The 17,238-nt window shown below is 45.4% G+C and overlaps 90 non-coding genes across 90 annotated transcripts; all 90 read right to left on the bottom strand.

Annotated features, from left to right (window-relative positions):
* Nucleotides 1-24: 24 nt before the first annotated feature.
* Nucleotides 25-96, bottom strand: TRNAA-CGC (transfer RNA alanine (anticodon CGC)). The gene has a single exon. It is a non-coding gene; the product is annotated as a tRNA-Ala (tRNA).
* Nucleotides 97-156: 60 nt separating this feature from the next.
* Nucleotides 157-228, bottom strand: TRNAA-CGC (transfer RNA alanine (anticodon CGC)). Its single transcript has one exon. It is a non-coding gene; the product is annotated as a tRNA-Ala (tRNA).
* Nucleotides 229-421: 193 nt separating this feature from the next.
* On the bottom strand, nucleotides 422-493 carry TRNAA-UGC (transfer RNA alanine (anticodon UGC)). Its single transcript has one exon. It is a non-coding gene; the product is annotated as a tRNA-Ala (tRNA).
* A 427-nt stretch (nucleotides 494-920) lies between these two features.
* On the bottom strand, nucleotides 921-992 carry TRNAA-UGC (transfer RNA alanine (anticodon UGC)). The gene has a single exon. It is a non-coding gene; the product is annotated as a tRNA-Ala (tRNA).
* A 61-nt stretch (nucleotides 993-1,053) lies between these two features.
* Nucleotides 1,054-1,122, bottom strand: TRNAA-CGC (transfer RNA alanine (anticodon CGC)). Its single transcript has one exon. It is a non-coding gene; the product is annotated as a tRNA-Ala (tRNA).
* Nucleotides 1,123-1,186: 64 nt separating this feature from the next.
* Nucleotides 1,187-1,258, bottom strand: TRNAA-CGC (transfer RNA alanine (anticodon CGC)). The gene has a single exon. It is a non-coding gene; the product is annotated as a tRNA-Ala (tRNA).
* A 60-nt stretch (nucleotides 1,259-1,318) lies between these two features.
* On the bottom strand, nucleotides 1,319-1,390 carry TRNAA-CGC (transfer RNA alanine (anticodon CGC)). The gene has a single exon. It is a non-coding gene; the product is annotated as a tRNA-Ala (tRNA).
* A 60-nt stretch (nucleotides 1,391-1,450) lies between these two features.
* Nucleotides 1,451-1,522, bottom strand: TRNAA-UGC (transfer RNA alanine (anticodon UGC)). Its single transcript has one exon. It is a non-coding gene; the product is annotated as a tRNA-Ala (tRNA).
* Nucleotides 1,523-1,583: 61 nt separating this feature from the next.
* TRNAA-CGC (transfer RNA alanine (anticodon CGC)) lies at nucleotides 1,584-1,655 on the bottom strand. Its single transcript has one exon. It is a non-coding gene; the product is annotated as a tRNA-Ala (tRNA).
* A 60-nt stretch (nucleotides 1,656-1,715) lies between these two features.
* TRNAA-UGC (transfer RNA alanine (anticodon UGC)) lies at nucleotides 1,716-1,787 on the bottom strand. Its single transcript has one exon. It is a non-coding gene; the product is annotated as a tRNA-Ala (tRNA).
* Nucleotides 1,788-1,977: 190 nt separating this feature from the next.
* Nucleotides 1,978-2,049, bottom strand: TRNAA-UGC (transfer RNA alanine (anticodon UGC)). The gene has a single exon. It is a non-coding gene; the product is annotated as a tRNA-Ala (tRNA).
* A 190-nt stretch (nucleotides 2,050-2,239) lies between these two features.
* Nucleotides 2,240-2,310, bottom strand: TRNAA-UGC (transfer RNA alanine (anticodon UGC)). The gene has a single exon. It is a non-coding gene; the product is annotated as a tRNA-Ala (tRNA).
* Nucleotides 2,311-2,636: 326 nt separating this feature from the next.
* TRNAA-CGC (transfer RNA alanine (anticodon CGC)) lies at nucleotides 2,637-2,708 on the bottom strand. Its single transcript has one exon. It is a non-coding gene; the product is annotated as a tRNA-Ala (tRNA).
* Nucleotides 2,709-2,768: 60 nt separating this feature from the next.
* TRNAA-UGC (transfer RNA alanine (anticodon UGC)) lies at nucleotides 2,769-2,840 on the bottom strand. The gene has a single exon. It is a non-coding gene; the product is annotated as a tRNA-Ala (tRNA).
* A 61-nt stretch (nucleotides 2,841-2,901) lies between these two features.
* Nucleotides 2,902-2,973, bottom strand: TRNAA-CGC (transfer RNA alanine (anticodon CGC)). Its single transcript has one exon. It is a non-coding gene; the product is annotated as a tRNA-Ala (tRNA).
* A 60-nt stretch (nucleotides 2,974-3,033) lies between these two features.
* TRNAA-CGC (transfer RNA alanine (anticodon CGC)) lies at nucleotides 3,034-3,105 on the bottom strand. Its single transcript has one exon. It is a non-coding gene; the product is annotated as a tRNA-Ala (tRNA).
* A 193-nt stretch (nucleotides 3,106-3,298) lies between these two features.
* TRNAA-CGC (transfer RNA alanine (anticodon CGC)) lies at nucleotides 3,299-3,370 on the bottom strand. The gene has a single exon. It is a non-coding gene; the product is annotated as a tRNA-Ala (tRNA).
* A 60-nt stretch (nucleotides 3,371-3,430) lies between these two features.
* Nucleotides 3,431-3,502, bottom strand: TRNAA-UGC (transfer RNA alanine (anticodon UGC)). The gene has a single exon. It is a non-coding gene; the product is annotated as a tRNA-Ala (tRNA).
* Nucleotides 3,503-3,692: 190 nt separating this feature from the next.
* Nucleotides 3,693-3,764, bottom strand: TRNAA-UGC (transfer RNA alanine (anticodon UGC)). Its single transcript has one exon. It is a non-coding gene; the product is annotated as a tRNA-Ala (tRNA).
* A 61-nt stretch (nucleotides 3,765-3,825) lies between these two features.
* Nucleotides 3,826-3,897, bottom strand: TRNAA-CGC (transfer RNA alanine (anticodon CGC)). The gene has a single exon. It is a non-coding gene; the product is annotated as a tRNA-Ala (tRNA).
* Nucleotides 3,898-3,957: 60 nt separating this feature from the next.
* On the bottom strand, nucleotides 3,958-4,029 carry TRNAA-CGC (transfer RNA alanine (anticodon CGC)). Its single transcript has one exon. It is a non-coding gene; the product is annotated as a tRNA-Ala (tRNA).
* A 61-nt stretch (nucleotides 4,030-4,090) lies between these two features.
* On the bottom strand, nucleotides 4,091-4,162 carry TRNAA-CGC (transfer RNA alanine (anticodon CGC)). The gene has a single exon. It is a non-coding gene; the product is annotated as a tRNA-Ala (tRNA).
* A 60-nt stretch (nucleotides 4,163-4,222) lies between these two features.
* Nucleotides 4,223-4,294, bottom strand: TRNAA-UGC (transfer RNA alanine (anticodon UGC)). Its single transcript has one exon. It is a non-coding gene; the product is annotated as a tRNA-Ala (tRNA).
* A 61-nt stretch (nucleotides 4,295-4,355) lies between these two features.
* Nucleotides 4,356-4,427, bottom strand: TRNAA-CGC (transfer RNA alanine (anticodon CGC)). The gene has a single exon. It is a non-coding gene; the product is annotated as a tRNA-Ala (tRNA).
* Nucleotides 4,428-4,487: 60 nt separating this feature from the next.
* TRNAA-UGC (transfer RNA alanine (anticodon UGC)) lies at nucleotides 4,488-4,559 on the bottom strand. Its single transcript has one exon. It is a non-coding gene; the product is annotated as a tRNA-Ala (tRNA).
* A 190-nt stretch (nucleotides 4,560-4,749) lies between these two features.
* On the bottom strand, nucleotides 4,750-4,821 carry TRNAA-UGC (transfer RNA alanine (anticodon UGC)). Its single transcript has one exon. It is a non-coding gene; the product is annotated as a tRNA-Ala (tRNA).
* Nucleotides 4,822-5,011: 190 nt separating this feature from the next.
* On the bottom strand, nucleotides 5,012-5,082 carry TRNAA-UGC (transfer RNA alanine (anticodon UGC)). Its single transcript has one exon. It is a non-coding gene; the product is annotated as a tRNA-Ala (tRNA).
* Nucleotides 5,083-5,408: 326 nt separating this feature from the next.
* TRNAA-CGC (transfer RNA alanine (anticodon CGC)) lies at nucleotides 5,409-5,480 on the bottom strand. The gene has a single exon. It is a non-coding gene; the product is annotated as a tRNA-Ala (tRNA).
* Nucleotides 5,481-5,540: 60 nt separating this feature from the next.
* On the bottom strand, nucleotides 5,541-5,612 carry TRNAA-UGC (transfer RNA alanine (anticodon UGC)). The gene has a single exon. It is a non-coding gene; the product is annotated as a tRNA-Ala (tRNA).
* Nucleotides 5,613-5,802: 190 nt separating this feature from the next.
* On the bottom strand, nucleotides 5,803-5,874 carry TRNAA-UGC (transfer RNA alanine (anticodon UGC)). Its single transcript has one exon. It is a non-coding gene; the product is annotated as a tRNA-Ala (tRNA).
* A 61-nt stretch (nucleotides 5,875-5,935) lies between these two features.
* Nucleotides 5,936-6,007, bottom strand: TRNAA-CGC (transfer RNA alanine (anticodon CGC)). The gene has a single exon. It is a non-coding gene; the product is annotated as a tRNA-Ala (tRNA).
* Nucleotides 6,008-6,067: 60 nt separating this feature from the next.
* On the bottom strand, nucleotides 6,068-6,139 carry TRNAA-CGC (transfer RNA alanine (anticodon CGC)). The gene has a single exon. It is a non-coding gene; the product is annotated as a tRNA-Ala (tRNA).
* Nucleotides 6,140-6,332: 193 nt separating this feature from the next.
* Nucleotides 6,333-6,404, bottom strand: TRNAA-CGC (transfer RNA alanine (anticodon CGC)). The gene has a single exon. It is a non-coding gene; the product is annotated as a tRNA-Ala (tRNA).
* Nucleotides 6,405-6,464: 60 nt separating this feature from the next.
* Nucleotides 6,465-6,536, bottom strand: TRNAA-UGC (transfer RNA alanine (anticodon UGC)). Its single transcript has one exon. It is a non-coding gene; the product is annotated as a tRNA-Ala (tRNA).
* A 190-nt stretch (nucleotides 6,537-6,726) lies between these two features.
* Nucleotides 6,727-6,798, bottom strand: TRNAA-UGC (transfer RNA alanine (anticodon UGC)). The gene has a single exon. It is a non-coding gene; the product is annotated as a tRNA-Ala (tRNA).
* Nucleotides 6,799-6,859: 61 nt separating this feature from the next.
* On the bottom strand, nucleotides 6,860-6,931 carry TRNAA-CGC (transfer RNA alanine (anticodon CGC)). Its single transcript has one exon. It is a non-coding gene; the product is annotated as a tRNA-Ala (tRNA).
* Nucleotides 6,932-6,991: 60 nt separating this feature from the next.
* Nucleotides 6,992-7,063, bottom strand: TRNAA-CGC (transfer RNA alanine (anticodon CGC)). Its single transcript has one exon. It is a non-coding gene; the product is annotated as a tRNA-Ala (tRNA).
* A 61-nt stretch (nucleotides 7,064-7,124) lies between these two features.
* On the bottom strand, nucleotides 7,125-7,196 carry TRNAA-CGC (transfer RNA alanine (anticodon CGC)). Its single transcript has one exon. It is a non-coding gene; the product is annotated as a tRNA-Ala (tRNA).
* Nucleotides 7,197-7,256: 60 nt separating this feature from the next.
* TRNAA-UGC (transfer RNA alanine (anticodon UGC)) lies at nucleotides 7,257-7,328 on the bottom strand. Its single transcript has one exon. It is a non-coding gene; the product is annotated as a tRNA-Ala (tRNA).
* A 61-nt stretch (nucleotides 7,329-7,389) lies between these two features.
* Nucleotides 7,390-7,461, bottom strand: TRNAA-CGC (transfer RNA alanine (anticodon CGC)). Its single transcript has one exon. It is a non-coding gene; the product is annotated as a tRNA-Ala (tRNA).
* Nucleotides 7,462-7,521: 60 nt separating this feature from the next.
* TRNAA-UGC (transfer RNA alanine (anticodon UGC)) lies at nucleotides 7,522-7,593 on the bottom strand. The gene has a single exon. It is a non-coding gene; the product is annotated as a tRNA-Ala (tRNA).
* Nucleotides 7,594-7,783: 190 nt separating this feature from the next.
* TRNAA-UGC (transfer RNA alanine (anticodon UGC)) lies at nucleotides 7,784-7,855 on the bottom strand. The gene has a single exon. It is a non-coding gene; the product is annotated as a tRNA-Ala (tRNA).
* Nucleotides 7,856-8,045: 190 nt separating this feature from the next.
* Nucleotides 8,046-8,116, bottom strand: TRNAA-UGC (transfer RNA alanine (anticodon UGC)). Its single transcript has one exon. It is a non-coding gene; the product is annotated as a tRNA-Ala (tRNA).
* A 326-nt stretch (nucleotides 8,117-8,442) lies between these two features.
* TRNAA-CGC (transfer RNA alanine (anticodon CGC)) lies at nucleotides 8,443-8,514 on the bottom strand. The gene has a single exon. It is a non-coding gene; the product is annotated as a tRNA-Ala (tRNA).
* Nucleotides 8,515-8,574: 60 nt separating this feature from the next.
* On the bottom strand, nucleotides 8,575-8,646 carry TRNAA-UGC (transfer RNA alanine (anticodon UGC)). The gene has a single exon. It is a non-coding gene; the product is annotated as a tRNA-Ala (tRNA).
* Nucleotides 8,647-8,836: 190 nt separating this feature from the next.
* TRNAA-UGC (transfer RNA alanine (anticodon UGC)) lies at nucleotides 8,837-8,908 on the bottom strand. Its single transcript has one exon. It is a non-coding gene; the product is annotated as a tRNA-Ala (tRNA).
* Nucleotides 8,909-8,969: 61 nt separating this feature from the next.
* Nucleotides 8,970-9,041, bottom strand: TRNAA-CGC (transfer RNA alanine (anticodon CGC)). Its single transcript has one exon. It is a non-coding gene; the product is annotated as a tRNA-Ala (tRNA).
* A 60-nt stretch (nucleotides 9,042-9,101) lies between these two features.
* On the bottom strand, nucleotides 9,102-9,173 carry TRNAA-CGC (transfer RNA alanine (anticodon CGC)). The gene has a single exon. It is a non-coding gene; the product is annotated as a tRNA-Ala (tRNA).
* A 193-nt stretch (nucleotides 9,174-9,366) lies between these two features.
* TRNAA-CGC (transfer RNA alanine (anticodon CGC)) lies at nucleotides 9,367-9,438 on the bottom strand. The gene has a single exon. It is a non-coding gene; the product is annotated as a tRNA-Ala (tRNA).
* Nucleotides 9,439-9,498: 60 nt separating this feature from the next.
* On the bottom strand, nucleotides 9,499-9,570 carry TRNAA-UGC (transfer RNA alanine (anticodon UGC)). Its single transcript has one exon. It is a non-coding gene; the product is annotated as a tRNA-Ala (tRNA).
* Nucleotides 9,571-9,631: 61 nt separating this feature from the next.
* Nucleotides 9,632-9,703, bottom strand: TRNAA-CGC (transfer RNA alanine (anticodon CGC)). Its single transcript has one exon. It is a non-coding gene; the product is annotated as a tRNA-Ala (tRNA).
* A 61-nt stretch (nucleotides 9,704-9,764) lies between these two features.
* On the bottom strand, nucleotides 9,765-9,836 carry TRNAA-CGC (transfer RNA alanine (anticodon CGC)). Its single transcript has one exon. It is a non-coding gene; the product is annotated as a tRNA-Ala (tRNA).
* Nucleotides 9,837-9,896: 60 nt separating this feature from the next.
* On the bottom strand, nucleotides 9,897-9,968 carry TRNAA-CGC (transfer RNA alanine (anticodon CGC)). The gene has a single exon. It is a non-coding gene; the product is annotated as a tRNA-Ala (tRNA).
* Nucleotides 9,969-10,028: 60 nt separating this feature from the next.
* On the bottom strand, nucleotides 10,029-10,100 carry TRNAA-UGC (transfer RNA alanine (anticodon UGC)). The gene has a single exon. It is a non-coding gene; the product is annotated as a tRNA-Ala (tRNA).
* A 61-nt stretch (nucleotides 10,101-10,161) lies between these two features.
* On the bottom strand, nucleotides 10,162-10,233 carry TRNAA-CGC (transfer RNA alanine (anticodon CGC)). The gene has a single exon. It is a non-coding gene; the product is annotated as a tRNA-Ala (tRNA).
* Nucleotides 10,234-10,293: 60 nt separating this feature from the next.
* On the bottom strand, nucleotides 10,294-10,365 carry TRNAA-UGC (transfer RNA alanine (anticodon UGC)). Its single transcript has one exon. It is a non-coding gene; the product is annotated as a tRNA-Ala (tRNA).
* A 190-nt stretch (nucleotides 10,366-10,555) lies between these two features.
* TRNAA-UGC (transfer RNA alanine (anticodon UGC)) lies at nucleotides 10,556-10,626 on the bottom strand. The gene has a single exon. It is a non-coding gene; the product is annotated as a tRNA-Ala (tRNA).
* Nucleotides 10,627-10,687: 61 nt separating this feature from the next.
* TRNAA-CGC (transfer RNA alanine (anticodon CGC)) lies at nucleotides 10,688-10,759 on the bottom strand. Its single transcript has one exon. It is a non-coding gene; the product is annotated as a tRNA-Ala (tRNA).
* Nucleotides 10,760-10,819: 60 nt separating this feature from the next.
* On the bottom strand, nucleotides 10,820-10,891 carry TRNAA-CGC (transfer RNA alanine (anticodon CGC)). Its single transcript has one exon. It is a non-coding gene; the product is annotated as a tRNA-Ala (tRNA).
* A 61-nt stretch (nucleotides 10,892-10,952) lies between these two features.
* On the bottom strand, nucleotides 10,953-11,024 carry TRNAA-CGC (transfer RNA alanine (anticodon CGC)). Its single transcript has one exon. It is a non-coding gene; the product is annotated as a tRNA-Ala (tRNA).
* A 60-nt stretch (nucleotides 11,025-11,084) lies between these two features.
* TRNAA-UGC (transfer RNA alanine (anticodon UGC)) lies at nucleotides 11,085-11,156 on the bottom strand. Its single transcript has one exon. It is a non-coding gene; the product is annotated as a tRNA-Ala (tRNA).
* Nucleotides 11,157-11,583: 427 nt separating this feature from the next.
* On the bottom strand, nucleotides 11,584-11,655 carry TRNAA-UGC (transfer RNA alanine (anticodon UGC)). The gene has a single exon. It is a non-coding gene; the product is annotated as a tRNA-Ala (tRNA).
* A 61-nt stretch (nucleotides 11,656-11,716) lies between these two features.
* Nucleotides 11,717-11,788, bottom strand: TRNAA-CGC (transfer RNA alanine (anticodon CGC)). Its single transcript has one exon. It is a non-coding gene; the product is annotated as a tRNA-Ala (tRNA).
* Nucleotides 11,789-11,849: 61 nt separating this feature from the next.
* Nucleotides 11,850-11,921, bottom strand: TRNAA-CGC (transfer RNA alanine (anticodon CGC)). The gene has a single exon. It is a non-coding gene; the product is annotated as a tRNA-Ala (tRNA).
* A 60-nt stretch (nucleotides 11,922-11,981) lies between these two features.
* TRNAA-CGC (transfer RNA alanine (anticodon CGC)) lies at nucleotides 11,982-12,053 on the bottom strand. The gene has a single exon. It is a non-coding gene; the product is annotated as a tRNA-Ala (tRNA).
* Nucleotides 12,054-12,113: 60 nt separating this feature from the next.
* Nucleotides 12,114-12,185, bottom strand: TRNAA-UGC (transfer RNA alanine (anticodon UGC)). Its single transcript has one exon. It is a non-coding gene; the product is annotated as a tRNA-Ala (tRNA).
* Nucleotides 12,186-12,508: 323 nt separating this feature from the next.
* Nucleotides 12,509-12,580, bottom strand: TRNAA-UGC (transfer RNA alanine (anticodon UGC)). Its single transcript has one exon. It is a non-coding gene; the product is annotated as a tRNA-Ala (tRNA).
* Nucleotides 12,581-12,641: 61 nt separating this feature from the next.
* TRNAA-CGC (transfer RNA alanine (anticodon CGC)) lies at nucleotides 12,642-12,713 on the bottom strand. Its single transcript has one exon. It is a non-coding gene; the product is annotated as a tRNA-Ala (tRNA).
* Nucleotides 12,714-12,773: 60 nt separating this feature from the next.
* TRNAA-CGC (transfer RNA alanine (anticodon CGC)) lies at nucleotides 12,774-12,845 on the bottom strand. The gene has a single exon. It is a non-coding gene; the product is annotated as a tRNA-Ala (tRNA).
* A 60-nt stretch (nucleotides 12,846-12,905) lies between these two features.
* Nucleotides 12,906-12,977, bottom strand: TRNAA-CGC (transfer RNA alanine (anticodon CGC)). Its single transcript has one exon. It is a non-coding gene; the product is annotated as a tRNA-Ala (tRNA).
* Nucleotides 12,978-13,037: 60 nt separating this feature from the next.
* Nucleotides 13,038-13,109, bottom strand: TRNAA-CGC (transfer RNA alanine (anticodon CGC)). Its single transcript has one exon. It is a non-coding gene; the product is annotated as a tRNA-Ala (tRNA).
* Nucleotides 13,110-13,301: 192 nt separating this feature from the next.
* On the bottom strand, nucleotides 13,302-13,373 carry TRNAA-UGC (transfer RNA alanine (anticodon UGC)). Its single transcript has one exon. It is a non-coding gene; the product is annotated as a tRNA-Ala (tRNA).
* A 193-nt stretch (nucleotides 13,374-13,566) lies between these two features.
* Nucleotides 13,567-13,638, bottom strand: TRNAA-UGC (transfer RNA alanine (anticodon UGC)). Its single transcript has one exon. It is a non-coding gene; the product is annotated as a tRNA-Ala (tRNA).
* A 323-nt stretch (nucleotides 13,639-13,961) lies between these two features.
* On the bottom strand, nucleotides 13,962-14,033 carry TRNAA-UGC (transfer RNA alanine (anticodon UGC)). Its single transcript has one exon. It is a non-coding gene; the product is annotated as a tRNA-Ala (tRNA).
* A 61-nt stretch (nucleotides 14,034-14,094) lies between these two features.
* TRNAA-CGC (transfer RNA alanine (anticodon CGC)) lies at nucleotides 14,095-14,166 on the bottom strand. The gene has a single exon. It is a non-coding gene; the product is annotated as a tRNA-Ala (tRNA).
* A 60-nt stretch (nucleotides 14,167-14,226) lies between these two features.
* Nucleotides 14,227-14,298, bottom strand: TRNAA-CGC (transfer RNA alanine (anticodon CGC)). Its single transcript has one exon. It is a non-coding gene; the product is annotated as a tRNA-Ala (tRNA).
* A 192-nt stretch (nucleotides 14,299-14,490) lies between these two features.
* TRNAA-UGC (transfer RNA alanine (anticodon UGC)) lies at nucleotides 14,491-14,562 on the bottom strand. Its single transcript has one exon. It is a non-coding gene; the product is annotated as a tRNA-Ala (tRNA).
* A 193-nt stretch (nucleotides 14,563-14,755) lies between these two features.
* On the bottom strand, nucleotides 14,756-14,827 carry TRNAA-UGC (transfer RNA alanine (anticodon UGC)). Its single transcript has one exon. It is a non-coding gene; the product is annotated as a tRNA-Ala (tRNA).
* A 323-nt stretch (nucleotides 14,828-15,150) lies between these two features.
* On the bottom strand, nucleotides 15,151-15,222 carry TRNAA-UGC (transfer RNA alanine (anticodon UGC)). The gene has a single exon. It is a non-coding gene; the product is annotated as a tRNA-Ala (tRNA).
* Nucleotides 15,223-15,283: 61 nt separating this feature from the next.
* On the bottom strand, nucleotides 15,284-15,355 carry TRNAA-CGC (transfer RNA alanine (anticodon CGC)). The gene has a single exon. It is a non-coding gene; the product is annotated as a tRNA-Ala (tRNA).
* A 60-nt stretch (nucleotides 15,356-15,415) lies between these two features.
* TRNAA-CGC (transfer RNA alanine (anticodon CGC)) lies at nucleotides 15,416-15,487 on the bottom strand. The gene has a single exon. It is a non-coding gene; the product is annotated as a tRNA-Ala (tRNA).
* Nucleotides 15,488-15,680: 193 nt separating this feature from the next.
* TRNAA-CGC (transfer RNA alanine (anticodon CGC)) lies at nucleotides 15,681-15,752 on the bottom strand. Its single transcript has one exon. It is a non-coding gene; the product is annotated as a tRNA-Ala (tRNA).
* A 61-nt stretch (nucleotides 15,753-15,813) lies between these two features.
* TRNAA-CGC (transfer RNA alanine (anticodon CGC)) lies at nucleotides 15,814-15,885 on the bottom strand. The gene has a single exon. It is a non-coding gene; the product is annotated as a tRNA-Ala (tRNA).
* Nucleotides 15,886-15,945: 60 nt separating this feature from the next.
* Nucleotides 15,946-16,017, bottom strand: TRNAA-UGC (transfer RNA alanine (anticodon UGC)). The gene has a single exon. It is a non-coding gene; the product is annotated as a tRNA-Ala (tRNA).
* A 60-nt stretch (nucleotides 16,018-16,077) lies between these two features.
* TRNAA-CGC (transfer RNA alanine (anticodon CGC)) lies at nucleotides 16,078-16,149 on the bottom strand. Its single transcript has one exon. It is a non-coding gene; the product is annotated as a tRNA-Ala (tRNA).
* Nucleotides 16,150-16,208: 59 nt separating this feature from the next.
* Nucleotides 16,209-16,280, bottom strand: TRNAA-CGC (transfer RNA alanine (anticodon CGC)). The gene has a single exon. It is a non-coding gene; the product is annotated as a tRNA-Ala (tRNA).
* Nucleotides 16,281-16,340: 60 nt separating this feature from the next.
* Nucleotides 16,341-16,412, bottom strand: TRNAA-CGC (transfer RNA alanine (anticodon CGC)). The gene has a single exon. It is a non-coding gene; the product is annotated as a tRNA-Ala (tRNA).
* A 322-nt stretch (nucleotides 16,413-16,734) lies between these two features.
* On the bottom strand, nucleotides 16,735-16,806 carry TRNAA-UGC (transfer RNA alanine (anticodon UGC)). The gene has a single exon. It is a non-coding gene; the product is annotated as a tRNA-Ala (tRNA).
* Nucleotides 16,807-16,867: 61 nt separating this feature from the next.
* On the bottom strand, nucleotides 16,868-16,939 carry TRNAA-CGC (transfer RNA alanine (anticodon CGC)). The gene has a single exon. It is a non-coding gene; the product is annotated as a tRNA-Ala (tRNA).
* A 60-nt stretch (nucleotides 16,940-16,999) lies between these two features.
* TRNAA-CGC (transfer RNA alanine (anticodon CGC)) lies at nucleotides 17,000-17,071 on the bottom strand. Its single transcript has one exon. It is a non-coding gene; the product is annotated as a tRNA-Ala (tRNA).
* Between the last annotated feature and the right edge of the window lie 167 nt (nucleotides 17,072-17,238).

Below are 17,238 nucleotides of genomic sequence, written 5' to 3'. Positions count from 1 at the left end.
ACTTTTAGACTAAAACCGACGAAATGGAGATACCGGGGGTTGAACCCGGGACTTCTCACATGCGAAGCGAGCGCTCTTCCACTGAGCTATATCCCCTACGAGTGTACAAGTAGAGATCATCGTTAAATTAAATACTTTTAGACTAAAACCGCGAAATGGAGATACCGGGGGTTGAACCCGGGACTTCTCACATGCGAAGCGAGCGCTCTTCCACTGAGCTATATCCCCTTCGGATGTACAAGTAGAGATCATCGCTAAATTAAATACTTTTAGACTAAAAAGCGAGAAATGGAGATACCGGGGGTCGAACCCGGTACTTCTCACATGCGAAGCGAGCGCACTTCCACTGAGCTATATCCCCATCGGATGTACAAGTAGAGATCATCGTTAAATTAAATACTTTTAGACTAAAACCGCGAAATGGAGATACCAGGGGTTGAACCCGGGACTTCTCACATGCAAAGCGAGCGCTCTTCCACTGAGCTATATCCCCTTTGGATGTACAAGTAGAGATCATCGCAAAATTAAATACTTTTAGACTAAAAGGCGCGAAATGGAGATACTGGGGGTCGAACCCGGCACTTCCCACATAAAAAGCCAACGTTCTTCCACTGAGCTATATCCCCTTCGGATGTACAAGTAGAGATCATCGTAAAAATAAATACTTTTAGACTAAAACCGCGAAATGGAGATACCGGGACTTCACATGCGAAGCGAGCTCTCTTCCACTGAGCTATATCCCCTTCGGATGTACAAATAGAGATCATCGTAAAATTAAATACTTTTAGACTAAAACCGCGAAATGGAGATACCGGGACTTCACATGCGAAGCGAGCTCTATTCCTCTGAGCTATATCCCCTTCGGATGTACTAGTAGAGATCATCGTAAAATTAAATACTTTTAGACTAAAACCGCGAAATGGAGATACCGGGGTTCGAACCCGGGACTTCTCACATGCAAAGCGAGCGCTCTTCCACTGAGCTATATCCCCTTCGGATGTACAAGTAGAGATCATCGTAAAATTAAATACTTTTAGACTAAAACCGACGAAATGGAGATACCGGGGGTTGAACCCGGGACTTCTCACATGCGAAGCGAGCGCTCTTCCACTGAGCTATAGCCCTTTCGGATGTACAAGTAGAGATCAGCGCAAAATTAAATACTTTTAGACTAAAAAGCGCGAAATGGAGATACCGGGGGTCGAACCCGGTACTTCTCACATGCGAAGCGAGCGCTCTTCCACTGAGCTATATCCCCATCGGATGTACGAGTAGAGATCATCTTTAAATTTAATACTTTTAGACTAAAACCGCGAAATGGAGATACCGGGGGTTGAACCCGGGACTTTTCACATGCGAAGCGAGCGCTCTTCCACTGAGCTATATCCCCTTCGGATGTATAAGTAGAGATCATCGTAAAATTGAATACTTTTTGACTAAAGCCGCGAAATTGAGATACCGGGGGTTGAACCCGGGACTTCTCACATGCAAAGCGAGCGCTCTTCCACTGAGCTATATCCCCTTTGGATGTACAAGTAGAGATCATCACAAAATTAAATACTTTTAGAAGAAAAGGCGCGAAATGGAGATACTGGGGGTCGAACCCGGCACTTCTCACATGCGAAGCGAGCGCTCTTCCACTGAGCTATATCCCCTTCGGATGTACTAGTAGAGATCATCGTAAAATTAAATACTTTTAGACTAAAACCGCGAAATGGAGATACCGGGGGTCGAACCCGGGACTTCTCACATGCAAAGCGAGCGCTCTTCCACTGAGCTATATCCCCTTCGGATGTACAAGTAGAGATCATCGTTAAATTAAATACTTTTTGACTAAAGCCGCGAAATGGAGATACCGGGGGTTGAACCCGGAACTTCACATGCGAAGCGAGCTCTCTTCCTCTGAGCTATATCCCCTTCGGATGTACTAGTAGAGATCATCGTAAAATTAAATACTTTTAGACTAAAACCGCGAAATGGAGATACCGGGGGTCGAACCCGGGACTTCTCACATGCAAAGCGAGCGCTCTTCCACTGAGCTATATCCCCTTCGGATGTACAAGTAGAGATCATCGTTAAATTAAATACTTTTTGACTAAAGCCGCGAAATGGAGATACCGGGGGTTGAACCCGGAACTTCACATGCGAAGCGAGCTCTCTTCCTCTGAGCTATATCCCCTTCGGATGTACTAGTAGAGATCATCGTAAAATTAAATACTTTTAGACTAAAACCGCGAAATGGAGATACCGGGGTTCGAACCCGAGCTTCTCACATGCAAAGCGAGCGCTCTTCCACTGAGCTATATCCCCTTCGGATGTACAAGTAGAGATCATCGTAAAATTAAATACTTTTAGACTAAAACCGACGAAATGGAGATACCGTGGGTTGAACCCGGGACTTCTCACATGCAAAGCGAGCGCTCTTCAACTGAGCTATATCCCCTTTGGATGTACAAGTAGAGATCATCGCAAAATTAAATACTTTTAGACTAAAAGGCGCGAAATGGAGATACCGGGGGTCGAACCTGGCACTTCTCACATAAAAAGCCAACGTTCTTCCACTGAGCTATATCCCCTTCGGATGTACTAGTAGAGATCATCGTAAAATTAAATACTTTTAGACTAAAACCGCGAAATGGAGACACCGGGGTTCGAACCCAGGACTTCTCACATGCGAAGCGAGCGCTCTTCCACTGAGCTATATCCCCTTCGGATGTACTAGTAGAGATCATCGTAAAATTAAATACTTTTAGACTAAAACCGCGAAATGGAGATACCGGGGTTCGAACCCGGGACTTCTCACATGCAAAGCGAGCGCTCTTCCACTGAGCTATATCCCCTTCGGATGGACAAGTAGAGATCATCGTAAAATTAAATACTTTTAGACTAAAACCGACGAAATGGAGATACCGGGGGTTGAACCCGGGACTTCTCACATGCGAAGCGAGCGCTCTTCCACTGAGCTATATCCCCTACGAGTGTACAAGTAGAGATCATCGTTAAATTAAATACTTTTAGACTAAAACCGCGAAATAGAGATACCGGGGGTTGAACCCGGGACTTCTCACATGCGAAGCGAGCGCTCTTCCACTGAGCTATATCCCCTTCGGATGTACAAGTAGAGATCATCGCTAAATTAAATACTTTTAGACTAAAAGGCGCGAAATGGAGATACCGGGGGTCGAACCTGGCACTTCTCACATAAAAAGCCAACGTTCTTCCACTGAGCTATATCCCCTTCGGATGTACTAGTAGAGATCATCGTAAAATTAAATACTTTTAGACTAAAACCGCGAAATGGAGACACCGGGGTTCGAACCCAGGACTTCTCACATGCGAAGCGAGCGCTCTTCCACTGAGCTATATCCCCTTCGGATGTACTAGTAGAGATCATCGTAAAATTAAATACTTTTAGACTAAAACCGCGAAATGGAGATACCGGGGGTCGAACCCGGGACTTCTCACATGCAAAGCGAGCGCTCTTCCACTGAGCTATATCCCCTTCGGATGCACAAGTAGAGATCATCGTTAAATTAAATACTTTTTGACTAAAGCCGCGAAATGGAGATACCGGGGGTTGAACCCGGGACTTCACATGCGAAGCGAGCTCTCTTCCTCTGAGCTATATCCCCTTCGGATGTACTAGTAGAGATCATCGTAAAATTAAATACTTTTAGACTAAAACCGCGAAATGGAGATACCGGGGTTCGAACCCGGGACTTCTCACATGCAAAGCGAGCGCTCTTCCACTGAGCTATATCCCCTTCGGATGGACAAGTAGAGATCATCGTAAAATTAAATACTTTTAGACTAAAGCCGACGAAATGGAGATACCGGGGGTTGAACCCGGGACTTCTCACATGCGAAGCGAGCGCTCTTCCACTGAGCTATATCCCCTACGAGTGTACAAGTAGAGATCATCGTTAAATTAAATACTTTTAGACTAAAACCGCGAAATGGAGATACCGGGGGTTGAACCCGGGACTTCTCACATGCGAAGCGAGCGCTCTTCCACTGAGCTATATCCCCTTCGGATGTACAAGTAGAGATCATCGCTAAATTAAATACTTTTAGACTAAAAAGCGAGAAATGGAGATACCGGGGGTCGAACCCGGTACTTCTCACATGCGAAGCGAGCGCTCTTCCACTGAGCTATATCCCCATCGGATGTACAAGTAGAGATCATCGTAAAATTGAATACTTTTTGACTAAAGCCGCGAAATTGAGATACCGGGGGTTGAACCCGGGACTTCTCACATGCAAAGCGAGCGCTCTTCCACTGAGCTATATCCCCTTTGGATGTACAAGTAGAGATCATCACAAAATTAAATACTTTTAGAAGAAAAGGCGCGAAATGGAGATACTGGGGGTCGAACCCGGCACTTCTCACATGCGAAGCGAGCGCTCTTCCACTGAGCTATATCCCCTTCGGATGTACTAGTAGAGATCATCGTAAAATTAAATACTTTTAGACTAAAACCGCGAAATGGAGATACCGGGGGTCGAACCCGGGACTTCTCACATGCAAAGCGAGCGCTCTTCCACTGAGCTATATCCCCTTCGGATGTACAAGTAGAGATCATCGTTAAATTAAATACTTTTTGACTAAAGCCGCGAAATGGAGATACCGGGGGTTGAACCCGGAACTTCACATACGAAGCGAGCTCTCTTCCTCTGAGCTATATCCCCTTCGGATGTACTAGTAGAGATCATCGTAAAATTAAATACTTTTAGACTAAAACCGCGAAATGGAGATACCGGGGGTCGAACCCGGGACTTCTCACATGCAAAGCGAGCGCTCTTCCACTGAGCTATATCCCCTTCGGATGTACAAGTAGAGATCATCGTTAAATTAAATACTTTTTGACTAAAGCCGCGAAATGGAGATACCGGGGGTTGAACCCGGAACTTCACATGCGAAGCGAGCTCTCTTCCTCTGAGCTATATCCCCTTCGGATGTACTAGTAGAGATCATCGTAAAATTAAATACTTTTAGACTAAAACCGCGAAATGGAGATACCGGGGTTCGAACCCGAGCTTCTCACATGCAAAGCGAGCGCTCTTCCACTGAGCTATATCCCCTTCGGATGTACAAGTAGAGATCATCGTAAAATTAAATACTTTTAGACTAAAACCGACGAAATGGAGATACCGTGGGTTGAACCCGGGACTTCTCACATGCAAAGCGAGCGCTCTTCAACTGAGCTATATCCCCTTTGGATGTACAAGTAGAGATCATCGCAAAATTAAATACTTTTAGACTAAAAGGCGCGAAATGGAGATACCGGGGGTCGAACCTGGCACTTCTCACATAAAAAGCCAACGTTCTTCCACTGAGCTATATCCCCTTCGGATGTACTAGTAGAGATCATCGTAAAATTAAATACTTTTAGACTAAAACCGCGAAATGGAGACACCGGGGTTCGAACCCAGGACTTCTCACATGCGAAGCGAGCGCTCTTCCACTGAGCTATATCCCCTTCGGATGTACTAGTAGAGATCATCGTAAAATTAAATACTTTTAGACTAAAACCGCGAAATGGAGATACCGGGGGTCGAACCCGGGACTTCTCACATGCAAAGCGAGCGCTCTTCCACTGAGCTATATCCCCTTCGGATGCACAAGTAGAGATCATCGTTAAATTAAATACTTTTTGACTAAAGCCGCGAAATGGAGATACCGGGGGTTGAACCCGGGACTTCACATGCGAAGCGAGCTCTCTTCCTCTGAGCTATATCCCCTTCGGATGTACTAGTAGAGATCATCGTAAAATTAAATACTTTTAGACTAAAACCGCGAAATGGAGATACCGGGGTTCGAACCCGGGACTTCTCACATGCAAAGCGAGCGCTCTTCCACTGAGCTATATCCCCTTCGGATGGACAAGTAGAGATCATCGTAAAATTAAATACTTTTAGACTAAAACCGACGAAATGGAGATACCGGGGGTTGAACCCGGGACTTCTCACATGCGAAGCGAGCGCTCTTCCACTGAGCTATATCCCCTACGAGTGTACAAGTAGAGATCATCGTTAAATTAAATACTTTTAGACTAAAACCGCGAAATAGAGATACCGGGGGTTGAACCCGGGACTTCTCACATGCGAAGCGAGCGCTCTTCCACTGAGCTATATCCCCTTCGGATGTACAAGTAGAGATCATCGCTAAATTAAATACTTTTAGACTAAAAGGCGCGAAATGGAGATACCGGGGGTCGAACCTGGCACTTCTCACATAAAAAGCCAACGTTCTTCCACTGAGCTATATCCCCTTCGGATGTACTAGTAGAGATCATCGTAAAATTAAATACTTTTAGACTAAAACCGCGAAATGGAGACACCGGGGTTCGAACCCAGGACTTCTCACATGCGAAGCGAGCGCTCTTCCACTGAGCTATATCCCCTTCGGATGTACTAGTAGAGATCATCGTAAAATTAAATACTTTTAGACTAAAACCGCGAAATGGAGATACCGGGGGTCGAACCCGGGACTTCTCACATGCAAAGCGAGCGCTCTTCCACTGAGCTATATCCCCTTCGGATGCACAAGTAGAGATCATCGTTAAATTAAATACTTTTTGACTAAAGCCGCGAAATGGAGATACCGGGGGTTGAACCCGGGACTTCACATGCGAAGCGAGCTCTCTTCCTCTGAGCTATATCCCCTTCGGATGTACTAGTAGAGATCATCGTAAAATTAAATACTTTTAGACTAAAACCGCGAAATGGAGATACCGGGGTTCGAACCCGGGACTTCTCACATGCAAAGCGAGCGCTCTTCCACTGAGCTATATCCCCTTCGGATGGACAAGTAGAGATCATCGTAAAATTAAATACTTTTAGACTAAAGCCGACGAAATGGAGATACCGGGGGTTGAACCCGGGACTTCTCACATGCGAAGCGAGCGCTCTTCCACTGAGCTATATCCCCTACGAGTGTACAAGTAGAGATCATCGTTAAATTAAATACTTTTAGACTAAAACCGCGAAATGGAGATACCGGGGGTTGAACCCGGGACTTCTCACATGCGAAGCGAGCGCTCTTCCACTGAGCTATATCCCCTTCGGATGTACAAGTAGAGATCATCGCTAAATTAAATACTTTTAGACTAAAAAGCGAGAAATGGAGATACCGGGGGTCGAACCCGGTACTTCTCACATGCGAAGCGAGCGCTCTTCCACTGAGCTATATCCCCATCGGATGTACAAGTAGAGATCATCGTAAAATTGAATACTTTTTGACTAAAGCCGCGAAATTGAGATACCGGGGGTTGAACCCGGGACTTCTCACATGCAAAGCGAGCGCTCTTCCACTGAGCTATATCCCCTTTGGATGTACAAGTAGAGATCATCACAAAATTAAATACTTTTAGAAGAAAAGGCGCGAAATGGAGATACTGGGGGTCGAACCCGGCACTTCTCACATGCGAAGCGAGCGCTCTTCCACTGAGCTATATCCCCTTCGGATGTACTAGTAGAGATCATCGTAAAATTAAATACTTTTAGACTAAAACCGCGAAATGGAGATACCGGGGGTCGAACCCGGGACTTCTCACATGCAAAGCGAGCGCTCTTCCACTGAGCTATATCCCCTTCGGATGTACAAGTAGAGATCATCGTTAAATTAAATACTTTTTGACTAAAGCCGCGAAATGGAGATACCGGGGGTTGAACCCGGAACTTCACATGCGAAGCGAGCTCTCTTCCTCTGAGCTATATCCCCTTCGGATGTACTAGTAGAGATCATCGTAAAATTAAATACTTTTAGACTAAAACCGCGAAATGGAGATACCGGGGGTCGAACCCGGGACTTCTCACATGCAAAGCGAGCGCTCTTCCACTGAGCTATATCCCCTTCGGATGTACAAGTAGAGATCATCGTTAAATTAAATACTTTTTGACTAAAGCCGCGAAATGGAGATACCGGGGGTTGAACCCGGAACTTCACATGCGAAGCGAGCTCTCTTCCTCTGAGCTATATCCCCTTCGGATGTACTAGTAGAGATCATCGTAAAATTAAATACTTTTAGACTAAAACCGCGAAATGGAGATACCGGGGTTCGAACCCGAGCTTCTCACATGCAAAGCGAGCGCTCTTCCACTGAGCTATATCCCCTTCGGATGTACAAGTAGAGATCATCGTAAAATTAAATACTTTTAGACTAAAACCGACGAAATGGAGATACCGTGGGTTGAACCCGGGACTTCTCACATGCAAAGCGAGCGCTCTTCAACTGAGCTATATCCCCTTTGGATGTACAAGTAGAGATCATCGCAAAATTAAATACTTTTAGACTAAAAGGCGCGAAATGGAGATACCGGGGGTCGAACCTGGCACTTCTCACATAAAAAGCCAACGTTCTTCCACTGAGCTATATCCCCTTCGGATGTACTAGTAGAGATCATCGTAAAATTAAATACTTTTAGACTAAAACCGCGAAATGGAGACACCGGGGTTCGAACCCAGGACTTCTCACATGCGAAGCGAGCGCTCTTCCACTGAGCTATATCCCCTTCGGATGTACTAGTAGAGATCATCGTAAAATTAAATACTTTTAGACTAAAACCGCGAAATGGAGATACCGGGGGTCGAACCCGGGACTTCTCACATGCAAAGCGAGCGCTCTTCCACTGAGCTATATCCCCTTCGGATGCACAAGTAGAGATCATCGTTAAATTAAATACTTTTTGACTAAAGCCGCGAAATGGAGATACCGGGGGTTGAACCCGGGACTTCACATGCGAAGCGAGCTCTCTTCCTCTGAGCTATATCCCCTTCGGATGTACTAGTAGAGATCATCGTAAAATTAAATACTTTTAGACTAAAACCGCGAAATGGAGATACCGGGGTTCGAACCCGGGACTTCTCACATGCAAAGCGAGCGCTCTTCCACTGAGCTATATCCCCTTCGGATGGACAAGTAGAGATCATCGTAAAATTAAATACTTTTAGACTAAAACCGACGAAATGGAGATACCGGGGGTTGAACCCGGGACTTCTCACATGCGAAGCGAGCGCTCTTCCACTGAGCTATATCCCCTACGAGTGTACAAGTAGAGATCATCGTTAAATTAAATACTTTTAGACTAAAACCGCGAAATAGAGATACCGGGGGTTGAACCCGGGACTTCTCACATGCGAAGCGAGCGCTCTTCCACTGAGCTATATCCCCTTCGGATGTACAAGTAGAGATCATCGCTAAATTAAATACTTTTAGACTAAAAGGCGCGAAATGGAGATACCGGGGGTCGAACCTGGCACTTCTCACATAAAAAGCCAACGTTCTTCCACTGAGCTATATCCCCTTCGGATGAACTAGTAGAGATCATCGTAAAATTAAATACTTTTAGACTAAAACCGCGAAATGGAGACACCGGGGTTCGAACCCAGGACTTCTCACATGCGAAGCGAGCGCTCTTCCACTGAGCTATATCCCCTTCGGATGTACTAGTAGAGATCATCGTAAAATTAAATACTTTTAGACTAAAACCGCGAAATGGAGATACCGGGGGTCGAACCCGGGACTTCTCACATGCAAAGCGAGCGCTCTTCCACTGAGCTATATCCCCTTCGGATGTACAAGTAGAGATCATCGTAAAATTAAATACTTTTAGACTAAAACCGACGAAATGGAGATACCGGGGGTTGAACCCGGGACTTCTCACATGCGAAGCGAGCGCTCTTCCACTGAGCTATATCCCTTTCGGATGTACAAGTAGAGATCAGCGCAAAATTAAATACTTTTAGACTAAAAAGCGCGAAATGGAGATACCGGGGGTCGAACCCGGTACTTCTCACATGCGAAGCGAGCGCTCTTCCACTGAGCTATATCCCCATCGGATGTACGAGTAGAGATCATCTTTAAATTTAATACTTTTAGACTAAAACCGCGAAATGGAGATACCGGGGGTTGAACCCGGGACTTTTCACATGCGAAGCGAGCGCTCTTCCACTGAGCTATATCCCCTTCGGATGTATAAGTAGAGATCATCGTAAAATTGAATACTTTTTGACTAAAGCCGCGAAATTGAGATACCGGGGGTTGAACCCGGGACTTCTCACATGCAAAGCGAGCGCTCTTCCACTGAGCTATATCCCCTTTGGATGTACAAGTAGAGATCATCACAAAATTAAATACTTTTAGAAGAAAAGGCGCGAAATGGAGATACTGGGGGTCGAACCCGGCACTTCTCACATGCGAAGCGAGCGCTCTTCCACTGAGCTATATCCCCTTCGGATGTACTAGTAGAGATCATCGTAAAATTAAATACTTTTAGACTAAAACCGCGAAATGGAGATACCGGGGGTCGAACCCGGGACTTCTCACATGCAAAGCGAGCGCTCTTCCACTGAGCTATATCCCCTTCGGATGTACAAGTAGAGATCATCGTTAAATTAAATACTTTTTGACTAAAGCCGCGAAATGGAGATACCGGGGGTTGAACCCGGAACTTCACATGCGAAGCGAGCTCTCTTCCTCTGAGCTATATCCCCTTCGGATGTACTAGTAGAGATCATCGTAAAATTAAATACTTTTAGACTAAAACCGCGAAATGGAGATACCGGGGTTCGAACCCGAGCTTCTCACATGCAAAGCGAGCGCTCTTCCACTGAGCTATATCCCCTTCGGATGTACAAGTAGAGATCATCGTAAAATTAAATACTTTTAGACTAAAACCGACGAAATGGAGATACCGGGGGTTGAACCCGGGACTTCTCACATGCGAAGCGAGCGCTCTTCCACTGAGCTATATCCCCTACGAGTGTACAAGTAGAGATCATCGTTAAATTAAATACTTTTAGACTAAAACCGCGAAATGGAGATACCGGGGGTTGAACCCGGGACTTCTCACATGCGAAGCGAGCGCTCTTCCACTGAGCTATATCCCCTTCGGATGTACAAGTAGAGATCATCGCTAAATTAAATACTTTTAGACTAAAAAGCGAGAAATGGAGATACCGGGGGTCGAACCCGGTACTTCTCACATGCGAAGCGAGCGCTCTTCCACTGAGCTATATCCCCATCGGATGTACAAGTAGAGATCATCGTTAAATTAAATACTTTTAGACTAAAACCGCGAAATGGAGATACCAGGGGTTGAACCCGGGACTTCTCACATGCAAAGCGAGCGCTCTTCCACTGAGCTATATCCCCTTTGGATGTACAAGTAGAGATCATCGCAAAATTAAATACTTTTAGACTAAAAGGCGCGAAATGGAGATACTGGGGGTCGAACCCGGCACTTCCCACATAAAAAGCCAACGTTCTTCCACTGAGCTATATCCCCTTCGGATGTACAAGTAGAGATCATCGTAAAATTAAATTCTTTAAGACTAAAACCGCGAAATGGAGATACCGGGACTTCACATGCGAAGCGAGCTCTCTTCCACTGAGCTATATCCCCTTCGGATGTACAAATAGAGATCATCGTAAAATTAAATACTTTTAGACTAAAACCGCGAAATGGAGATACCGGGACTTCACATGCGAAGCGAGCTCTATTCCTCTGAGCTATATCCCCTTCGGATGTACTAGTAGAGATCATCGTAAAATTAAATACTTTTAGACTAAAACCGCGAAATGGAGATACCGGGGTTCGAACCCGGGACTTCTCACATGCAAAGCGAGCGCTCTTCCACTGAGCTATATCCCCTTCGGATGTACAAGTAGAGATCATCGTAAAATTAAATACTTTTAGACTAAAACCGACGAAATGGAGATACCGGGGGTTGAACCCGGGACTTCTCACATGCGAAGCGAGCGCTCTTCCACTGAGCTATATCCCCTTCGGATGTACAAGTAGAGATCAGCGCAAAATTAAATACTTTTAGACTAAAAAGCGCGAAATGGAGATACCGGGGGTCGAACCCGGTACTTCTCACATGCGAAGCGAGCGCTCTTCCACTGAGCTATATCCCCATCGGATGTACGAGTAGAGATCATCGTTAAATTTAATACTTTTAGACTAAAACCGCGAAATGGAGATACCGGGGGTTGAACCCGGGACTTTTCACATGCGAAGCGAGCGCTCTTCCACTGAGCTATATCCCCTTCGGATGTATAAGTAGAGATCATCGTAAAATTGAATACTTTTTGACTAAAGCCGCGAAATTGAGATACCGGGGGTTGAACCCGGGACTTCTCACATGCAAAGCGAGCGCTCTTCCACTGAGCTATATCCCCTTTGGATGTACAAGTAGAGATCATCGCAAAATTAAATACTTTTAGAATAAAAGGCGCGAAATGGAGATACTGGGGGTCGAACCCGGCACTTCTCACATAAAAAGCCAACGTTCTTCCACTGAGCTATATCCCCTTCGGATGTACAAGTAGAGATCATCGTAAAATTAAATACTTTTAGACTAAAACCGCGAAATGGAGATACCGGGGGTTGAACCCGGGACTTCACATGCGAAGCGAGCTCTCTTCCTCTGAGCTATATCCCCTTCGGATGTACTAGTAGAGATCATCGTAAAATTAAATACTTTTAGACTAAAACCGCGAAATGGAGATACCGGGGTTCGAACCCGGGACTTCTCACATGCAAAGCGAGCGCTCTTCCACTGAGCTATATCCCCTTCGGATGTACAAGTAGAGATCATCGTAAAATTAAATACTTTTAGACTAAAACCGACGAAATGGAGATACCGGGGGTTGAACCCGGGACTTCTCACATGCGAAGCGAGCGCTCTTCCACTGAGCTATATCCCCTATGAGTGTACAAGTAGAGATCGTCGTTAAATTAAATACTTTTAGACTAAAACCGCGAAATGGAGATACCGGGGGTTGAACCCGGTACTTCTCACATGCGAAGCGAGCGCTCTTCCACTGAGCTATATCCCCTTCGGATGTACAAGTAGAGATCATCGTTAAATTACATACTTTTAGACTAAAACCGCGAAATGGAGATACCGGGGGTTGAACCCGGGACTTTTCACATGCGAAGCGAGCGCTCTTCCACTGAGCTATATCCCCTTCGGATGTATAAGTAGAGATCATCGTAAAATTGAATACTTTTTGACTAAAGCCGCGAAATGGAGATACCGGGGGTTGAACCCGGGACTTTTCACATGCGAAGCGAGCGCTCTTCCACTGAGCTATATCCCCTTCGGATGTATAAGTAGAGATCATCGTAAAATTGAATACTTTTTGACTAAAGCCGCGAAATGGAGATACCGGGGGTCGAACCTGGCACTTCTCACATAAAAAGCCAACGTTCTTCCACTGAGCTATATCCCCTTCGGATGTACTAGTAGAGATCATCGTAAAATTAAAAACTTTTAGACTAAAACCGCGAAATGGAGATACCGGGGGTCGAACCCGGGACTTCTCACATGCAAAGCGAGCGCTCTTCCACTGAGCTATATCCCCTTCGGATGTACAAGTAGAGATCATCGTTAAATTAAATACTTTTAGACTAAAACCGACGAAATGGAGAAACCGGGGGTTGAACCCGGGACTGCTCACATGCGAAGCGAGCGCTCTTCCACTGAGTTATATCCCCGACGAGTGTACAAGTAGAGATCATCGTTAAATTAAATACTTTTAGACTAAAACCGCGTAATGGAGATACCGGGGGTTGATCCCGGGACTTCTCACATGCAAAGCGAGCGCTCTTCCACTGAGCTATATCCCCTTTGGATGTACAAGTAGAGATCATCGCAAAATTAAATACTTTTAGACTAAAAGGCGCGAAATGGAGATACTGGGGGTCGAACCCGGCACTTCTCACATAAAAAGCCAACGTTCTTCCACTGAGCTATATCCCCTTCGGATGTACAAGTAGAGATCATCGTAAAATTAAATACTTTTAGACTAAAACCGCGAAATGGAGATACCGGGGGTTGAACCCGGGACTTCACATGCGAAGCGAGCTCTCTTCCTCTGAGCTATATCCCCTTCGGATGTACTAGTAGAGATCATCGTAAAATTAAATACTTTTAGACTAAAACCGCGAAATGGAGATACCGGGGTTCGAACCCGGGACTTCTCACATGCAAAGCGAGCACTCTTCCACTGAGCTATATACCCTTCGGATGTACAAGTAGAGATCATCGTAAAATTAAATACTTTTAGACTAAAACCGACGAAATGGAGATACCGGGGGTTGAACCCGGGACTTTTCACATGCGAAGCGAGCGCTCTTCCACTGAGCTATATCCCCTTCGGATGTATAAGTAGAGATCATCGTAAAATTGAATACTTTTTGACTAAAGCCGCGAAATGGAGATACCGGGGGTTGAACCCGGGACTTTTCACATGCGAAGCGAGCGCTCTTCCACTGAGCTATATCCCCTTCGGATGTATAAGTAGAGATCATCGTAAAATTGAATACTTTTTGACTAAAGCCGCGAAATGGAGATACCGGGGGTCGAACCTGGCACTTCTCACATAAAAAGCCAACGTTCTTCCACTGAGCTATATCCCCTTCGGATGTACTAGTAGAGATCATCGTAAAATTAAAAACTTTTAGACTAAAACCGCGAAATGGAGATACCGGGGGTCGAACCCGGGACTTCTCACATGCAAAGCGAGCGCTCTTCCACTGAGCTATATCCCCTTCGGATGTACAAGTAGAGATCATCGTTAAATTAAATACTTTTAGACTAAAACCGACGAAATGGAGAAACCGGGGGTTGAACCCGGGACTGCTCACATGCGAAGCGAGCGCTCTTCCACTGAGTTATATCCCCGACGAGTGTACAAGTAGAGATCATCGTTAAATTAAATACTTTTAGACTAAAACCGCGTAATGGAGATACCGGGGGTTGATCCCGGGACTTCTCACATGCAAAGCGAGCGCTCTTCCACTGAGCTATATCCCCTTTGGATGTACAAGTAGAGATCATCGCAAAATTAAATACTTTTAGACTAAAAGGCGCGAAATGGAGATACTGGGGGTCGAACCCGGCACTTCTCACATAAAAAGCCAACGTTCTTCCACTGAGCTATATCCCCTTCGGATGTACAAGTAGAGATCATCGTAAAATTAAATACTTTTAGACTAAAACCGCGAAATGGAGATACCGGGGGTTGAACCCGGGACTTCACATGCGAAGCGAGCTCTCTTCCTCTGAGCTATATCCCCTTCGGATGTACTAGTAGAGATCATCGTAAAATTAAATACTTTTAGACTAAAACCGCGAAATGGAGATACCGGGGTTCGAACCCGGGACTTCTCACATGCAAAGCGAGCACTCTTCCACTGAGCTATATACCCTTCGGATGTACAAGTAGAGATCATCGTAAAATTAAATACTTTTAGACTAAAACCGACGAAATGGAGATACCGGGGGTTGAACCCGGGACTTCTCACATGCGAAGCGAGCGCTCTTCCACTGAGCTATATCCCCTATGAGTGTACAAGTAGAGATCATCGTTAAATTAAATACTTTTAGACTAAAACCGCGAAATGGAGATACCGGGGGTTGAACCCGGGACTTCTCACATGCGAAGCGAGCGCTCTTCCACTGAGCTATATCCCCTTCGGATGTACAAGTAGAGATCATCGTTAAATTAAATACTTTTAGACTAAAACCGACGAAATGGAGAAACCGGGGGTTGAACCCGGGACTTCTCACATGCGAAGCGAGCGCTCTTCCCCTGAGTTATATCCCCGACGAGTGTACAAGTAGAGATCATCGTTAAATTAAATACTTTTAGACTAAAACCGCGAAATGGAGATACCGGGGGTTGAACCCGGGACTTCTCACATGCGAAGCGAGCGCTCTTCCACTGAGCTATATCCCCTTCGGATGTACAAGTAGAGATCATCGCAAAATTAAATACTTTTAGACTAAAAAGCGCGAAATGGAGATACCGGGGGTCGAACCCGGTACTTCTCACATGCGAAGCGAGCGCTCTTCCACTGAGCTATATCCCCAACGGATGTACAAGTAGAGATCATCGTTAAATTAAATACTTTTAGACTAAAACCGCGAAATGGAGATACCGGGGGTTGAACCCGGGACTTCTCACATGCAAAGCGAGCGCTCTTCCACTGAGCTATATCCCCTTTGGATGTACAAGTAGAGATCATCGCAAAATTAAATACTTTTAGACTAAAACCGCGAAATGGAGATACCGGGGGTCGAACCCGGTACTTCTCACATGCGAAGCGAGCGCTCTTCCACTGAGCTATATCCCCTTCGGATGTACAAGTAGAGATCATCTTAAATTAAATACTTTTAGACTAAAACCGCGAAATGGAGATACCGGGGGTTGAACCCGGGACTTCTCACATGCGAAGCGAGCGCTCTTCCACTGAGCTATATCCCCTACGATTGTATAAGTAGACATCATCGTAAAATTAAATACTTTTAGACTAAAACCGCGAAATGGAGATACCGGGGGTTGAACCCGGGACTTCTCACATGCGAAGCGAGCGCTCTTCCACTGAGCTATATCCCCTACGATTGTATAAGTAGACATCATCGTAAAATTAAATACTTTTAGACTAAAACCGCGAAATGGAGATACCGGGGGTCGAACCCCGGACTTCTCACATGCAAAGCGAGCACTCTTCCACTGAGCTATATACCCTTCGGATGTACAAGTAGAGATCATCGTAAAATTAAATACTTTTAGACTAAAACCGCGAAATGGAGATACCGGGGGTTGAACCCGGGACTTCACATGCGAAGCGAGCTCTCTTCCTCTGAGCTATATCCCCTTCGGATGTACTAGTAGAGATCATCGTAAAATTAAATACTTTTAGACTAAAACCGCGAAATGGAGATACCGGGGTTCGAACCCGGGACTTCTCACATGCAAAGCGAGCACTCTTCCACTGAGCTATATACCCTTCGGATGTACAAGTAGAGATCATCGTAAAATTAAATACTTTTAGACTAAAACCGACGAAATGGAGATACCGGGGGTTGAACCCGGGACTTCTCACATGCGAAGCGAGCGCTCTTCCACTGAGCTATATCCCCTATGAGTGTACAAGTAGAGATCATCGTTAAATTAAATACTTTTAGACTAAAACCGCGAAATGGAGATACCGGGGGTTGAACCCGGGACTTCTCACATGCGAAGCGAGCGCTCTTCCACTGAGCTATATCCCCTTCGGATGTACAAGTAGAGATCATCGTTAAATTAAATACTTTTAGACTAAAACCGACGAAATGGAGAAACCGGGGGTTGAACCCGGGACTTCTCACATGCGAAGCGAGCGCTCTTCCCCTGAGTTATATCCCCGACGAGTGTACAAGTAGAGATCATCGTTAAATTA

This window comes from Phalangium opilio, unplaced genomic scaffold, assembly GCF_054372755.1.
Source record: "Phalangium opilio isolate 3A_F unplaced genomic scaffold, DU_Popi_V2 ptg000031l_1, whole genome shotgun sequence".
Classification (NCBI taxonomy): Eukaryota; Metazoa; Arthropoda; class Arachnida; order Opiliones; family Phalangiidae; genus Phalangium; species Phalangium opilio.
Note: the sequence above shows the minus strand (reverse complement) of the source record. Positions and strands in the feature narration are given on the sequence as shown.